General features: G+C 45.0%; 1 protein-coding gene across 2 annotated transcripts in view; it reads right to left on the reverse strand.

Annotated features, from left to right (window-relative positions):
- CARMIL3 (capping protein regulator and myosin 1 linker 3) overlaps positions 1-18379 on the reverse strand; it is a 2002476-nt gene that overhangs the window by 1616448 nt on the left and 367649 nt on the right. The gene's annotated exons all lie outside the window — the stretch shown is intronic.

Consider the following 18379-nt stretch of genomic DNA (forward strand, 5'->3'; position numbering starts at 1 on the left):
ATTAGAAAGCGAAGGAGTTTTGAGCCAGAGTCTCTCCAGCCGTCGGAGAAGGCGCCGCATAGAGAGGAGATGGGAAGTAAGCCAAGGTTGAGAAGGCTTTCGTGTTGGACGGAAGAGAGAAAGGGGGTAAAGTTGATCAAGGGCAGTGGAGATAGAGGAGGAAAGGGAGGATAGAGCATCATCCGCAGAGAATAAAGCAAAGTCACGGAGAGATGGAAGAGAAGAGGAGCAGGTGTCGAAAAAGAGGGTCATGGTGTGAGTAGATTGGAGGGGAGGGATTAGCAGTAGGGGATTGAGAGAGAGGAGAAAGGGAGAATGAGTGTAAGGCATGGTCAGAGAGATAAACAGGAAGAGAAGAGACAGGGGAAGAGGGATAGGAAGAGTTGAAGATGAGGTCAGGAGTGGAGCCAGAGGAGTGGGTAGGGGATGAAGGAAGGGGGGAGAGGAGGTAGGAGTCAAGGATGGAGAAGAGGGGAGAAGATTGAGGGGGAGAAGGAAGATGAATATTAAAGTCGCCAAGTACTGATAGAGGAGAGGGGAAGGTAGAGATAAGCGAGAGGAGATGGTCAAGGTCTTCATAGAAGGAAGAGAGAGGGCCAGGGGGACGATAGATGATCAGGAAGGAAATAGAGTGGGGAGAGGAAAAAGACTTGTAGAGGAAAGAAGGGAGAGTTGGAGAAGAAGAGGAGGAGATGTATTTGGGGAGGTAGAGGAGTCCAACGCCTCCACCACGGCCAGAGGAGTGGGGGGGTGTGGATGAAGGAGGAAGAGGAGGTCGTTACGGAGGCAGGGACAAAGGTGTTATGAGGGGGAATCCAGGTTTCAGTTAGAAAGAGGAAATGAAGGTTGAGGCGAAAGAATAAGTCAAGAATAGCTGTGGTTTTATTACAGATGGATCTGGCGTTCCAGAGAGCGGTGTTCATGAGGGCAGAGTGGTTGGCAGTAGGGGGGTAAAGAAGGTTAGGGCGATGGGAGAAGGAAGGAGCGTGACTGGAGGGGTGGGGGTAAGGATAGTGAAGAGGACTAGGCATTAGGAGGAAAGAGGAGAGTAGGAGGGCAAGGGGAAGTTGGAAGGGTGCAGAGAGGGGGGAGAGGGAGGTGGAAAGGAGTTGTGGAAGATAGCATACTGTTAGGCAGAAACCTGTGCAGTTCCCTTAGGGACCACTGCAAAAGATTTAGGACTACAGGTGGTTGGCAGTAAACCCAATTGGTAGCAGTCTGTACCACCCAGATTTACCTGGTAGCTGTGGCTGAGCAGTCAGACTTCTCTCAAGATGAGTTAGGCAGTATATAGAGTATACACAATAGGTACAAAGATAAAGTAGTACAAGCAACCATTGACCAGAGCTTTGGTGTAAAACTATATAATTATTTATTTAAAGACACACTTGTAAATTACACTAGCACAAAAAGAGGTAAGTAAATTCAACACACAGTCACTATTATATATATACAACCCTGATTACTTATTAGACAAGTCTTAATGAGAAACACCACTTATTTTCAGACAGAGGTGAGCGCTTAACATAAGATGGCACTCTAATAAGTTATAGAAAAAGGGAGAGAAAAGGCAGAGTTATGAAGGCATACAATTTCAATACTTTTCAAAGAACCAGTGAGGCAGGTTAGGCAAAGTCTACTGGAGAGCAAGGAAGTTCAAATGCCAGGCCCACTCTTAGAGAGAGCAAGCGAAATGTATCCAGGATCACACAGTGGGGTTATGCCCAAAGAGTCTTTGTAGATAATTCACAAAAGATAGAGATCAAGTCAGGAAAAGTTAGTTAACAGGCCCCAGGCTAACCCAGGTTAGAAAGTCGAGGATTTACTGTCACCCCGAACGATCTGTCACAAGGGAAGCCAGGCGGGACACAGTACCTGAAATGGGAAGAACGCTCCAGCGGGGGCAGTTGTTCCTGGCAGAGGGTGCAAGTCGGTGTTTCGTCCAGAGGAAGAGGAGGTCTCGACGTGGAGGAAAGATGAAGGTCGTTGCACTGCCAGGGAAGAAACCAGCCGCAGAGTTTTCCGGTTACAAGGTACTACCCTTTTCTTCGCGGTAGTGGTAAACTGTGGTATTCCAGTTGCCGTGGTGCTTGGCACAGGCAAGGCAGCCACGAGATGGTCCAGGAAGGCGAAAAGACGGGCAAACTGGTTATCCCCATCAGTCAAAGGAAGAAGACTCTCCGGACTGGAGATCTCCTCTGTCGTCGGGAAAAGTGGTGAGACGGTTCAGCAGGGCTCCACCGGTGGTGTCGTCATTGCAGGTCGGCTCGGCTTCTCCCTCCTCTGATTCTTTAGGTCCTGTGGCGACTTCTGAAGTTCCAGTCCCCAAAGCCCTGCTTTTATGCAGAAAACCCCCATTCATTCAGCCTAGCTGTCACCCAAACATGCTAAGTGGTGAGCCGGGCGGCTCACCACTTGGGCCAATCACACAAGAGTGCGACTTGAGTTGCCGAGGCAACTCACTCCAGGGTGCCTAAACCCCCTCCCACACCCCCTGTGGTACCCAGACAGAGTGGCACCACTTTTGGAGGCTTCTGTGGAGAAGCCCGCCAAAAAGTGGAACAAAGGGCTCGACTTGGGTTGGAGTCACAGAAGCGAACACAAACGCCATTTTGGAACCAAGTTTCGGCAAAAAATACCAACCGGTGTATTTATATTAATTTAATAAACCGGCGGTATGTTCGAGGCTATTTTAAAAAGTGGTAGCCTCGAACAATGGGGAAATCCCATAGGAATATATTCGCGGTCGAATATAAAAAGTAGTATCCACTGCCACCAGCCAAAACTCAGTGCCCTCTCGAACAACAGACCCCGGGGCAACCGAATTGCCCCGACCAGTACGTCCACAATATGATGGTTTGTACTGGTTCTGTTCACAATTTAAGACTAGTAAAGCCACTGGTGACTTTACATGCCCTGGGAGACAGTAGTCAGTCCCAGGGTATGGAGTCTATGATTGGGGGTCGCTACGACACCCCTGGGTTACTGCACGGAGGGTGCTGTGTAACCCACATATCAAAAACACATGAAGCCCTATGGGGTAAAGGACCCCATAGCCCATAGAACACATACAAAGTCAAAGGAACACCTCAAATCATGTCTAAGAGTGGGAGAAAAAGAGTCTCACTCTTAGCAGGAGAAAAAAATAAAACCCAAAAATCCAGCAAAGCTGCTGGGGGACTCACTAGGTTTGGGAAATTAGCCTTTACAGAGAATTCTCCCTAACACATACCAAAGGACAAAGAGAAGGAATGAGTAGAAAAGAGCGGTAGTTGTAGGAGTTAGAGAAGGTGGGGGTAGAGACCAGTGTGATTGTTACAGAAAGGGGGCAGTGTGCAATGAAGGACCAGAGTGTGGTATGGGGAGAGGATAGATCAAGAGTAGATATAGGTTAGCGCTAAAGGTGGTCTCTGGTCTAGTGAATAGAGATAGCCGGCAGGAACCAATAGGGATGGAGGGAGCAGACACTCGAAGCAGTAGTTGGAGGAGACCAGGTGTCTGAGGCAGAGAAAAATGAGGTAGTTATTTTGAGCTGCTGCACCTGAATGGTAAAGTGCGAGTAGTGGCGCCCGGTACCGTGTGGAGGCGCAAGGGGAAGAAATCACGCATCCAAGGAATGTAGAGAGGTACAGGGATCCAAGGAGGCTGGAGTCACGCTAGGACAGGGGGCAGCAGGGAATGGATCCGGGATTAGAGTGATGGTATCAGGAGAAAAGTAAGAGAGTCAACGGAGATGGCCGGTGCAGCGATGGTCTGTAACCTCATCCACCCCTGGCCGGGGAGGATTGCCAGCCTTCGTAGAAGATGGAGAGGAGGCACCAGCTGGAGGACTTGCAGTAACAGAGGAAGATGGTTGTATTAGGGGGGTCTCTGTCAGCCACGTTGCTCAATGGCAGGGAGGACGCAAGCAGTGCACCAGGTGACAAAGGGAGACAAAACACCTGAATCGGCTCGTTAGGACTTCAGGCATGACACCATGCAGAATGTACAGTCAGGTAGTGGTGAGGATGCCGATCTAACACACTGGACAAAGGCAGGGAGGGTAGCAGGGAGTGCGCTAGGAAGATAGGCGAGGTGTGAAGCCGCAGTCTCAGTGGTTGTCACGGCCACAAGGCGGAAGGAATGCAGGAGGGGTAGGACTGAAGAAGGCGTACCTGGATGTGAGTAATCGGGTTCAGGCAGGGAAGACTGCTGTAGATGGCACCGGGGTAGATTGGAAGTACCCCAGGCAACCACAACCCCGTAGGGACTGCAAGTTAACCAGTTGACAAGGTGGAAGGTTCACCAGTTGACAAGGTGCCACTTGGCAAATTGGTGCCGGTTGGTGGCAGTTGGCAAGTTCACCAGTTGCAAGTTCACCAGATGACAAGGTGGGCAGTTCACTAGTTGACAAGGTGCCAATTGGCAAGTTGGTGCCGGTTGGTGGCAGTTGGCAAGTTCACCAGTTGACAAGGTGCCCCGTCGGGACACAGGAGGGGGAACCAAATGGAGGCACCAAGGGCTGCAGTGGAGGGGCAAGGATGCCAACACCCCGGGCTGCCGCAGACACACCAAGGCACTGAAAGCCGCAGTTAGGGGGAGCACTGCAGGAACAGGGTCTGTGCTGGAGAAAGAGGGAGGCCGGAACCGCTCTCGAATGGAGGAGGCGGGCCAACGTCAAGATGGTGGCACCTCAGTCCGCCGCGATCCCGCCAGCGATATGCGGCAGTAGTCTGTAGCTGAGGAACAGTTGATGTTGCATCTGGATTCTTTAAAGCTTTGCCAGTGTCTGTGGTTCTGAATACATTATTTCGTCTCTCAGCATTGTGAATCAAGTTGTTAATCTCAGCAATGTCAAGCGAGAGGAGACCAGCATGTTGCACAGAAGATTTCATGTAGCTGGCCGTAGAAGTGCTTGCTGCCAGCTTTTTCAATAGGGTCACTGATGGAGTATTTCTTATCATATATGGGGGCGTACAAACGCCATTGTTAGTGTTTTCTTGGGGTTTTTGTTGCAGTTCATGCTCCGGCTCAAAATGTGCCCATATCGCGGCTTTATGAGCGATGTACGAAATGGACATCGAAGACGCCAGCTCCTGGGAGTCAGGGCCCAATGTCAGATTCTGGGTTCTCTGCTTAATTTATACATGTATATATAATCTGCTTGTCCTCTCATTGCTATTATTATACCTGTAAATTCTGTATTATACTTGTAAACTTTGTAATTATTGTTCTGTCTGTTTTTCTTATGTTGTAACTAAGTGATTGCCCGGTTGACCCTGGGCCTGGTGCGCTATACAAATAAAATACAAAAAATAAAAGATTCTCTGTGGGAGGGAATGCAAGTAAGTTTGTCTGACCTTCAACATCGGGGCTGGGTGGACAGCATGTACTGATGGGCGATTCAGGGTCTTGATGCACTTTTATGCCATTACCCAAAAAGGAGGCTTGAGGCCCTGGATCTTCATGCATGGAAAACCCGCCCAGTGGGTCACGCTCTACACTTCGGTCACAGGTCCGTACCGAGGAGTCATACAGGATTGCTCTCACCTCTGATTGAGCGGCCATCGCCGGGTGGGTCGGCGTAGCAGGGTCCATTTAGTCACAGTGGAGCATTGTTGAAACAGTGCCCCGAGCGGCTCCAGTCTCTCCATCTGGATGTCGCTGCTTCCATTGATCTTCCTCCGAGCAACTCCGAATAACTCCTGCGCCAACTCTCGCGCCGGTGCTTCACGCCAGGAGTATAATAAATAGTCACAGGAGGTGGGGCCACGTTAAAGGAGCAGTGTATGCAAGCTCCAATACACAGTCCAGCAGCAGGTACACAAGCTCAGCATGTCTCTCAATCAACTCTGATTAACCTCTGCGCCAACTCTCACCCAGGACTTTTATAAGTTTACTTGCCCACTTACATAGTCGAGTATATTTTATGTAGGGCAAGTAACATTTGCAGGGAATATTTGAAACCTTTATTTAACATTTACTTTGTTTGCAGTAAATGTCAGTAGAAGTTTCACTGTGCATAGCTGACCTCTGGGTGACAGCAGCGTGCCAAACAAAGTGTAATTGTGGTGACTTAGACAATTTTACAGCAAGCACATTATTTGTTCACCCGTTGCCATGGGTCAAGTGCATTTCTCTTAGGTCGAGTAGGTAAACTAAGCTACTGAACCTGCAGGTCTAGCTTAATTTTGAAGAATTTAATTTATACTGGAACCAAATGCATTACAATTCAACCTTTTCATAGATTCCGTTCTAGAAATATTAGATGATCACACCATTCAACGGAATCCGCCATTAATGATCATATGCGGCGACCTAAACATTGCATGCCTGGGCAAAAGGCGCAATATCATCAGGGATTTTAACACTCTTGCCAACAATACCCAAGCCAGAGCGGCATGTTGGGCAGCTGCAATGCAAATAAGAAACTTCCAGATGTTAAACTGCCCAATAAAGGGAGACCTTGTCGGGAAACCAACCTGGACAAATAGGGCCCAGTCAAAGACCTTAGACTATATTTCCGTCTCAGACAACATGATAAAACATGTCTAGTGCCTGGAAGTATTGACCACGGAAAAAAGTGATAATTCCTTTCTGAAATTCATGCTCAACTTTAGAGCCTTAGATAAAACTGCAATGTATAGAACTCGCCTTGAGATCTCGCAAGGAAGGAACAGGCTGTCCATACGCTCAAGAGATGTCTGCACTTTATTCTCCAAATGCAATCTGCAGGAAGCTAACCAAGGAGGACTGAACTATGTCCCATTACTGCTCCAATTTCGGTCCTCAAGTAACAAGAAAGTCAAAACTACCTTTACTCCCAATCATGTCCGTGACGAACGAATTGCCATCATGAAAAACAACTTCAGTTAGATCTACGACAAATCCGTCGCACAAAAACTGAACATCTTGAGGAAATCCTCAGAAAGAGAAGGCAGAAATATAAGAACGGGATGCTTTTGCACAGAGCTCAAATGCTACAGACAGACTGAACAAATGCTGAAGGTGATGGAAACAAAAAACTCAAGGGGAATTTGGCAGTTGCTAAATGGGAAAACATCTTCTTAATCTGCTCTTCTTACGAACAATGTGACAGAGGACAACTGGATACAATTCCTAACTAAACTATTTGGAACTGATGGTGAAATCAAAATCCCCTCTGTAAAAAGGCAGGAGGGACCCTGGGTAATAGAGTTTGACTCTCATAACTTGGAACTCTTGATTAAGTGTGCTAAATCGGCCACAGCCCCGGGCCCGGCGAGATAACATATAAAATGATCAAGACTGCTCCAGAACTCTGGATTGCTTTCATCTCCAAAGTATTCAAACAGATTATGCAGGTAGGAGCAGTACCTGACTCATGGAGGACAGCAATTATATTCCTGATATTCAAGAGAGGTAATAGAGCAGATCCTAACAACTATGGCCCTATTGCCCTCTTGGATGTCTTGAGCAAGCTATTTGCAGCAATAATCCTAAAACATCTCCAGCTTTAGGCTACTGATGTGAATAGATACAATCCCTGCCAAACGGGCCTCGTAAAGGGTGTGGGAACCCAGCTAAACCTGTTCATTTAAAAAAAAAATGAAATTGAAAGCCATAAAGAGTCAAACCAAAATGTACTTGGCCTTCATCCATCTCAAGAAAGCTTTTAATAGCATTGGCAGGTATGTCCTATCGGCAAAGCTGGTGAAGTGGAATTGTCCTTTGCTCCTACTGTCAGCAATAAAGGCTCTCTATTCCTTGACTAAAGTACATATAGGTCTGAACATTCAGGGGCATTTATCAGAAGAAATCCACACAGGCAGAGGACTGAAACAGGGTTGCCCACTGGCCCCAATTTGGGTCAATCTGTTCTTATCGGACCTACACAAGACAATGACCACTGGGCAAGCTTTCCCTTTGAAAATGAACAGCAAAAATGTAGCCTGGGTTATTTACACCCTATGATCTGGTATTGATCGATAAGACCCCAATAGGTCTTCAAAGAAGACTATCAAGTCTACAAGAGGATAGCAACAAAAAAAGTCCACAGATCAATGTGGAAAAAACAAACATCTTGATATTTCAATCGTTAAGAGGAAGATGTGGACCTCCGTTTAGATGGTTTTTAGGTCAGAACTAACTGGCACAAGTAAATTAAACAACCTACTTGGAAACACGCAGAAATTCCAGCACAAATGACAACCCTCGCCGGCTAGACCCAAGAACCAAAACTAAGAGCCTAATAACCCAAGGACTGGTGATTAGCAACAAGTACGGAAAGTTGTCATTAATCCCTGTACTCACCACTCACCTTCTAAAAGACCAAAGTTGTCCCTGTAATATCATATGTAGCAGAGGCCACTTTGTCTACCCCCTGGGAGCTATGGCCTTCATTAGAGGGTATATTTTGGAGGCGAATTTGGCGTTTACTGAGGAGCGTCCCGAACTCAGCTGTTATAAACGAACTAGGCTTGGTTTCAATCTATGCCACCACAGTCTGGAAAACCCTCTCTTTATATAAGAAATATCTTATAAAGGACATGATGAATCCATATAACACAGTGAACAGCCTACTGATAATTTTGTTTGTTGTTTTCTCTCCCCTCTCTCTCTTCCGTCTCTCCTCTCTCTGATGTTGTTTGTACTAATTATACGTTTGAATGATATTTAATTTCAACTGTTTGAAACAAAACGAATGAACGTTCCAATCATGTTTTGCTTCACCATTGGGTATTGCGGTATATGTTAAACTGGTTTAATTGCAGATATATCTACTTCTTTGCCCTGAAGATGGCCCAGTTAGGGTTGAAACACGTGTTGGCGTGGCATCTTTTTGTTCATGCAACATTAAAAATCAAAAAACCTTTTAATCAAAAGCAGTTACTCGCCAACTTGGCTTATTTTGCAGCTTTATTGTAGGCACACCTAATTGTGACTTTTGAAACCTGTCTCAGTCAGACCTCAGTTGGTAGCGGCGCAGATAAGTGGGGTTACGCCTTAACTCTGTTCTCCTTTTTGGGAGGGTTTGCTGAGAAATGACCCTCCTGTCCTTGCTACTGACGCATACCAAGTATACATTCATGCACACGTCCATCATTAATATATTAGAAATTTGAGAGACCATCTTTTGTGTGTGCACCACCAAGAATAGGATAATTTTTTTTTGTTTTGCAATATGAGAGAAGACTTTCCCTGAAAGCAGCGGAAAGAAAGATGTGTGCATATTCTTGATCACCAGGGAGTCACTCAGGAAACACTTGATGTGTACCTGGTGTATATGAGGGGGGTGGGGGTGTATTTCTGTGTTTTGTGATTATGTATATCGTTTTTGCTTCAAATTTCTTTCCCATTTCATGTTTTGTTGTTATACGTAAAAAGAAAATAAAAATACAAAAAAAAAAGGAAACACTTGCAAGTAACCTAGATCGTGTCAAGAGGAAGCTACTTGAACAGGACTGGGGCGGAACTAGGAAAAAAATACACAAATTATTCTCAAATATGAGCATGGAACCTAGGGCCTACAACTCCCTTTCGAAATATCTAGTCAAACTCTCGAGCCGGGAATATCGAGACGAATTCTTGAGATTCCGCCTGAACATACCACCAGCAAAGAAAGTCTGAAGGGATGGCAGAAACACTGAAACACATTGTGCTGTCAGGTTTGACCAGACGGAGGACCAGCTATTTGGGACTTATCGTTAGAGAAATGACAATTTACACTATACGTGAATAGTGGTCAAAGATCCTGCTGGGAGAAAACTTCAAATGAACTTTTGGATTAATACAGTTTTTAAAGGAAGTTTTTTATGCTAATTGATATGACCCAGCATAAATTGCAAGGTCTAGAGACAAACGATATACGAAATGGTGTGGAATTATGTAAATATGCCATCATGAATTGTTTTTTATAGATAAGGTTTGCAATAAACCATACGTCTTAAATATATATATATATATATATATATATATATATATATATATATATATATATATATATATATATATATATATATATATATATATATATATATATATATATATATATATATATATATATATATATATATATATATAAAGATGTGGTTCAAAACTCGTTCGTCTTAACTGCCACCTACACCGAAGATATGATCTAGAATCAATGTGTTCTCACTTGTAACCAACACACGCGAATTCACTTTCTTTTTTGGCAAGGAGTAACATATTGGTTCCCAAGGAGGATAGCACGGGGGAAACGCGCTCGCCTTGGAAGCAAGACGACATGGAGCAACACAGGTTCGATCCCGGGGTCCGCGCTTAGAAACCTCTGGGTATTAAGCGCGTTATAAATAACCAATCATATCATACAGTAAGTATCCTGAATAGAGATCCCTGCCAGACTCGGCCGTGTTCTACTTCCCATCCTGTCTATTTGTGTAGATACATTTTCTCAGAAATGGTTACTTGGGCTGCGGGCACCTTTGACTGTCGCTGACTTTTCCCGCCTGTGCGCGATTGCTGTTCAGGATTACCCAGGATTCTCTAGGATCCCGTCAATGTAAAGCGCCCTCTGCTGGCGCTATAGAGACATTTTTATACATGAAGGATAACATCCATGGAAGCCTTGGGCGCCGTCAGGGTGTTGCTGCTGTTTATTGCGTCAGTAAATAAATGCCACGGGCGCGCGCTCTGCACTTTATGAAGAGATGGCGGCTAGCGCACTGAGAGTGCGCGCCTCTCCTTGGTGTGTCCTGACCCGCACCTGTCACTTGCATTCAGCCTTCTGAGAGATGGACTCTATCTATCCTGTGGCAGCGGGGGTTAGTAGGTGGCATTTAACATTTGCAGCTGCCCCAAGTGTGGAAGACTACACTGGCGATGGCCTTTCTCCAAGTCTTTGCTTCTGGCAAGATAACAGGGTTGCTGGAGCGAAGGCGCCTGCTAGGAAGAGCCACGCGCTTCCGAGGGCGATATCACTGTCCAAGAGGAAGCGGAGTGGGGCGGGACAAGGTGGGTGTGGGGGAGGCTCTGGGCAGAGGAAAACATGACATTAATCACGATGGATTTTCCTTATTAAGCAGGAGTACTGGAGCTGGCAGGGTTGAAGACATCCCCCGCCCAGAGCGGGAAAGACGAGATGGATAGCAGCAGCGCTCACATAGGGTTAGTTTGAGAGACCTCTGGGGTTGGGGCTAAAGTGACAGCTCTTTACAAAAGGTCAGATGACGTGGCTATATACTGTATTCAAAATATGTTGTGCAACTGTGCAAGCGGTCAAAGCTTAATGGACTCCTCTCAAATGACTTGCCCTACACCCCTCCAAATGTTTCCTGAAATCGCCCTATGAGAAGCTATGCAGGCAGCCATACTGTCGCAATTTAACTGAGCAATTGGCCAGACTGACTTGTTCTGTACACCTCTTTCTCAATGCTTATTGATATCACTACTAAGCTATGAACTTGTGAAGAAGACATGAGCTCCATTTCGCATTTTCTGAAACAACCCACACAGTAACTCACACACCTGCCTTAAAGAGAAAGCTAATTTCCCCAGGCCTCAACTGGCAGCAGTGCGTGGAATACATCCCAGTAACATAAGATCGCGCCTCTGCCGCTGTAATTGCACTCATACGTTTGCATGCAAGGCCAGGCTAGGTGTGTGAAGCGGTAGACAGCCCTGAGGTCTGAGAGGCCGGCCACTCACCTGCTAATACCCAGATATATGACGTAACATACGGTTGCTGACGTGCCATCCAGTCTGCCTCCCATACCCCTCTTGCCCAACCGGGCCTAATCCTGGAGAAAAACGTGCTTCGTTCTGCAGCATACATGCTCCATAATCCTCAATCTACGGCAGCATACATGCTCCATAATCCTCAATCCAACGTCAGCATACATGCTCCATAATCCTCAATCAACGGCAGCATACATGCTCCATAATCCTCAATCCAACGGCAGCATACATGCTCCATAATCCTCAATCCAACGGCAGCATACATGCTCCATAATCCTCAATCCAATGACAGCATACATGCTCCATAATCCTCAATCCAACGGTGACTCCATGTTGCAACCAGACAAGCAGTTTAGGGTCAGGACAGGACCTGGGCTCAGTAAACTAGGCTGGCCTCCCCAGTAGAGCGATGGCCTTAGCACTATGGGGAGGATTGACCTCTGTCAAACCCTGGGGACCCTGTTCTCCGGGAAGCCCTGCTGAGCTACGAACATGCCTATGTAACTGGAATTATGTACGAGTTCCTCAGGAAAATACATCCTTTTGGGAAATTTGTTAGAGAAGCGAGTGTGTCTTTCTGCAGATCCTGTGGAAGAAGAGAAAGAACTCAGCAGGCTTGGGGCCTCTGTATTACCCCCTGCCTTTCTGTGCTCCTTAACCTCTAGCAGAGTCTCAAGTCCAGTTCCTATTCATTGCCACTCTCCTCTCCACATCTATTTCTATCTGCCTGAAGATGGAATTATTTTTATTTTATTTTATTGTTTAAAGCGCAGACCTAGCTCGAGAGTAGCAGAGTGCTGTACAGAGTATGGGTAGCCGGCATTTGGGCTGGCATCTTTTAACAGTAGTGCAGTACTGTGAGGTCTGTGCGTCGTCGGTATGTACGTCCAGTGGAATTAGTCCTTGGTCAGGTGTTGTTTACAGAGCCATTATACGCTACACATAGATTCCCACCAGGCATCTGACGCCATCTCTCTTTCAAGAAAGAATAAAAGCGCCCCACTTCTGCTTGCATGAAAAAGTCCAGATAAATCAGGGAATCTACTGTTTCCACAGGCTCTCGACCAATGTGCCACTTAAAGCCTGACACTTTCCTAAACGTGGAACATTGCAATATTTTGGTTTTCATCGGATTTATCTGGAGGTCATGAGTGTCCATATAAGCGGAGAAGGCATCATTCAACCTTTGGAGTCCCACCGCAGAACAATAAAAAATCATTGCCATAGGACAACCAAAACGATTTAAGATGGAGAATCGTTGGTGTAATGAAAGCGGCAGATTTTAGGTATTCACTGATATCTGATAAATAAAGGTTAAACAGGCAGGGTGCCAAAACGCAACCCTGCCTGACTCCACGAAACGTGGACATGGGACTAGAAAGGGATCCAGAATAGTTCAATCGTTACCTGAATTTTAGAGTGAGAATACAGACCCACCATTAACCTGAAAAGACCAGATGGGACACCCCAGTGATGAAGCTTAGACCAAAGATGGTTACGGTCAACTGCATCAAACGCAGCTGTTAAATTGATGACAGGAACAAACACAGCGTCCTATTTCCCATCCCAGGCTACATGTTGAATACATTTGACAATTAAGCCGTTAAGTGAAGTTCACAAATTCCGGCGAAAACCCGCCTGCCACATTTAGAATTTACCAACCTCAGAAGCCCAAGCCTCCAGATGGGACAGAAGCATAGATGCAGAAACCTTACTGCCTGCATCTAAAATGGCTATTGGTGTATAGTTAAGGGGCTAGTTCTGGCCACCCTCTTAATGATCGGCACTATATATGCCATAGACCAGGAGGCAGGAAACATCTCCAAAATCACTACACTTTTAAACAAGACCAAAATGCCTCAGGGTTATTTTTGAACAAATAAATAATTAGATAACTTATTTGGGCTAGGGACACAAGATGAACTTATCCTCTTGATAATATCGAAAACCTTATCAAAATCAAAGAAGGATAAGCTAAAACTTATTTAATTGTCCCCTATCTGGGGGAGAAAAGACTACACCCCCCTTAGGTCTTGCATAAACCATTGAATAATGGGAAATCCAATCAGATTCAGGCACTGCATTGATTTGTTTATCTGAGTGTGAGAATTCCAGGTTGTTCATAAAACGCCCACATACCTGTATATTTCTGTTACCTGGGATAGCAAACATGGCTTCAGCCTAATCTTAACACCTTTTAACACGGCCCTGTTTAAACCAGTTCCTATAGGACTGGTGAGTTTGCCTAATCAAAGTTCTCCTCATTTCATTGGTAAGATCCTGGCGATACTCCAAGGACCGGATCACTTTCCTCACTGCAAGTCTTTTCATAACCTCACCTCCATTATAGGCATGGCAGGGTTCGAAATTGAGGGGAGCTGGGAGCTACTTAGCGCCTGCTTGTAGTCTAGAAGAGACTACAGAGACTACAGAGACTACGGTTAGCTTCACACCAACAGCTACCAGGAGCTACCTCTGTCTCCTCAGGCCAACTGCTGGAAAACAAACACACCTTTGTGAATTTAACTTTGTGGGTCTAGAAATAAACATTTGGACACATCTATACAACATGTGGGGCATAAGGGGTCATATGTAATGTATATTATGTGGGAGTTATATTTGCGAAAACGCTATGTACTAGCTCCTCATTCTCCAGTGGTAGCTCCAGGTCACTGGTTAGTGCTGGACACGCAGGAGCTGCTTTTAGCTCCTGCTTACCCAATAATAGTTTTGATCACTGACATGGTGATGGGTACAGTGCTTTTTAACCGGAACTGACATGCCTTTGGGAAAATTAGAATTAATGAATCCCTTTGTGAACCCTCCAAAGTTATTAACAGAGAAAACAAGTTATTTCCAATTGTCAGAGGAGGAGGACAAAATATCAACGAGAGAACTATTCTCCCTGGAGGCTAAGGCAACGTTCCAGGAATCTCGATTACAAGCAGGATTGAGTGACAATTTCGTGAGACTGGAATCTTCTGTCTACGCTGTAAGGGCCCCCATTACAAACTGGGCTATCAGTTTAGAATGATCGCTGAAGGGAGTGGCAGAGAAAGTAAACATACCACAATGATCCAACAACCAATCACCTGCAAAAATTTAGTTAAATATTGAATAAAACTTTCCATTAGTCCAAGTAGGACACTGCAGAATGTCTCCCTGCACAGACCCATTCAATGGATATATGCCCAGTCCCTTCAGACATTCCAACTAGTGTATACCCCTATAAATCCTTTACATACCTGTAACACTCGCCCCATCCATACTCTTAGCAAAGGACAGATCAAGGCAATCAGAATTTAAATCCCCTGTAAAAAGAATCTGACCGTCCATGTGAATATCCCGCCCGACATTAAACCATCCAGTCCGGTGATTTAAAATACTATCTAAATCAGAACTGTTCTCCACATTATTCACTAATAGGTGTAGGATAACATCTCCAGATATTTTAAGGTGAGTCAACAAAGTACCAAAGAAAGAATCCACAATAGAAATAATCACAATATCTGACGTTGCTCGGATCAATGTTAACAGACCGCTGTATGGGCAACAACCCATGTCCCCTCACCTGGCGGCCTGAAAGCTTGCTGTGTAACCATCAAATGGGGGCGGGTGTAGAAGCCAAGTCTCCTGAAGACATATCACTGTCTGTGATTTAAATTCATGGTCTATACAAGGATTATTAAATAAATGGAAGTGGTCCCTTGTGTTGCTGGACAAAATAGCAAACGAGGAATCATTCAATGTAAGGGTTGAATTTGGGATAAATTATCGAGTCTCTGTATTTAACAACCATGACCAATCCTTAGTTTCTTCAGAATTCTTAATTTTACCTCCAAGAGCCTGTATTTCCTCTTTCAATTGTTGTTCACTCTTTGGCCCATTGGACGTGGTGGCCGCCTTTTCCCCCTCTTCATACTGCAGTAAGTCAAAGCCATTTAGCCAAAAAAAAAAATCACGTTCCTGTAAGACGAACTCATAAAGGAGTTTAAAATTAAAATAAACAATGGAATGATCTGTCCTTTGTCTATCAATAAAGTGCACCTGCTTTAATCATGAGTAGAAATACCTGCCAGACTGGGAGCCTCAGACAAGAGACGAAGACTATTAGAACGATTTAAAATCAAACATCTATTCTCGGGAGTAACACTTTCAAATAAAATCGTATATAAAATCTCCAACCCCAGTGATTCAGGCGAGGAATCTGTACCCCTGTCACCCAGGGCCTTAATATTAAACAGGTATGCACATTAAACCAAAAACATAACGCTAGCAAACACTGTTCTGTCAAGGCAGGGACATCTGAGACGCCTCCTATTAAATTAGTACAAAAGGTACAAATAATGACAACCTCACTCTCTTGTGGTGCCGCAAAATGCCTCTTTCCTGCAATGTGGCAATCTTATACCCTCCAATCAATAAAAAATGTATCACAAAAATGCTGCAATAAAGGTTTGTGACGCAAAATCTGCTTTTTTATGCTGCAAAATGTACCGTTCCATGGCGCAATATTCTGGAGGGTCTGATTAAACATCTGTTGCATAGGAGATAACTTCGCCTTCAGGATGGTCCTCAAAACCGGGCTCTTTCCCATGACATCCTGACAGACTTAGCCCTTGTCCTGGTGAAACTATCACTCACCCCTGGCAGGAATGCTGGGGCATCTAAGGAATCAACAAGGTGGGACAGTACACCCATCCCATACCCCTCACCCCACTGAATGCTTCTCAGTCAGGCCTTGATATGATGATAGGTTATTTATAACACGCAGAGGTTTCCAAGCGTGGACCCGGGGATCGAACCTGTGTTGCTCCGTGTCGTCTTGCTCCGTGTCGTCTTGCTTCCAAGGCGAGTACGTTGTCACTGAGCTATCCTCCCGAGACCATTACAAAACCATTTACAACTCGGTGTCAGTCTTTCTTCCCTGGAATGTCAAGGACGATACCACAACAGAACAACCTGCACGGCCCACCCACCTGCTTACCTCTGCAATAAACACTACTCGACTACACCATCCAAAACATGCATCACCACATCCAATACAATGTAGCTGAGTCACATGCAAAATTCGAACCAGCCGTTCACATAATCTGACCCGTCTGACTCGCCTACTTTCTTGACAACCTGTCATGGCACCCACTCTCTCACTTGATAACTGTGAGCTGCTGTTAGGGACCTAGTCACTCCCTACCCACCTTCATGCTGGCTAAAAATACACACATGCATTTTAGAAATCCCTTCTACACCTCCCACATCTCTGACTACAGTCTCCCGAAGGGTGTTCATACCCACAGCGCTTTGAGGTAATACCAATGGAAGGAGGCAATATACCAATGCCATATAACATAACATGTCTAGATGCAGCCATCAAATGCCAATTGAAGCCTTATTTGCACAGGCCCAGATAGTTAGGTGCCACTGGCAGCCATTACGCAATAACAGCCGCAGATGTACGACAAATAGTCCTAGAAATTCTAAATGTCAAAAAGGCTGGGGTGGATAGCCTGTGGAGGTGAGGCAGGTGACGGGGTGGATGTTCAGGTAGGCAGATTCAGAAGGTCTTGGGTTTGACAATGGTGCACTTTTGGGATAAAGGAATCAGCTTGTTATTTCACACTGCAAACGGAACTGAATCCCTTCTAATAACAATGTGTGTGCTTACATAATGTTTCATGCTGGATACTCCCTTCTAAGCGCTGTATTACAGATGTTATTGCCCTGTTTAAAACAAAAAATCAAAGGACAAAAGGGTAAAAAAAATGAATTTAGAATTCCTGCTTAGAACCGTGGGACTCTGTGGACAAGTCCTTGAACATGAAATAAGTGGCTAAGCCGAAGAACATACACGAGGAAGTTCTTCTGGATCTGCACCTTTTTGAAAATTCCATTGCGCATAGACCTTCGCACAACAGGAGTTCCAAAAAGGAGACCTCTCACTCCATGCCCCCCCCCCCTTTCTCCATCCTCACTCTCACTCTTATTTAATGTTCAAGGACTCCTCCACAAGGTGCTACGGTTCTAACGGGGGATTCGGAGTTCCCTTTTCACCCTTTTTTGTTCTTTTTATAAATTGGCTTATTCCCCCATACATTGCCTTGATGTCCCACTATTGTACAGGGAAAAAGAACAGGAGTGGCAGATCAGGGCTTTTTCTCTGCAAGACATCTTTGCTGTAAAATGGGCATTTATTTGTCTTTCTTCTGAGTGTATTAATGCTGGCATTTCATGACGCAAAAGACTGACTTTTCATAAATGATTTTTTTTTATTGTAATTTTCAGTTTGTGTAAACTTTTATTACAAAAGGCAAACCATTTTCATGTAGCAAATGATAATTATGTGTGACAATGGTTATTGGGTTTCTGAGCATGAATGAGCAAGCTCCAATGTTCATGCTACACCAGGCAGAGTCAAGGATGCATGAGAGTTGTTCAGTCACTAGGTGAGTTGTCGTTGTGAGAAACCAATTAGAAAAAATTACAAGTGATATTTCTTACTGTATATATTCAGGTGCAACATAAAACGTGGACCAAATCCGCCGAGAGGTTTTTGCGCTTCGACTTTACCAAATTTTGACTTTTTCTCTATGGGAAAATGAATGGGATCAGATCGAAAACAGTATTTTTTTGCTTTCTTAATAACCTTTTCATTTTTTAACAAATCTTTCCCAAAATGCCCAGTCGGGAGGGAAGGCGCCCGTGA

This window comes from Ambystoma mexicanum, chromosome 13 (genome assembly GCF_040938575.1).
Source record: "Ambystoma mexicanum isolate Mex_15411 chromosome 13, UKY_AmexF1_1, whole genome shotgun sequence".
Classification (NCBI taxonomy): domain Eukaryota; kingdom Metazoa; phylum Chordata; class Amphibia; order Caudata; family Ambystomatidae; genus Ambystoma; species Ambystoma mexicanum.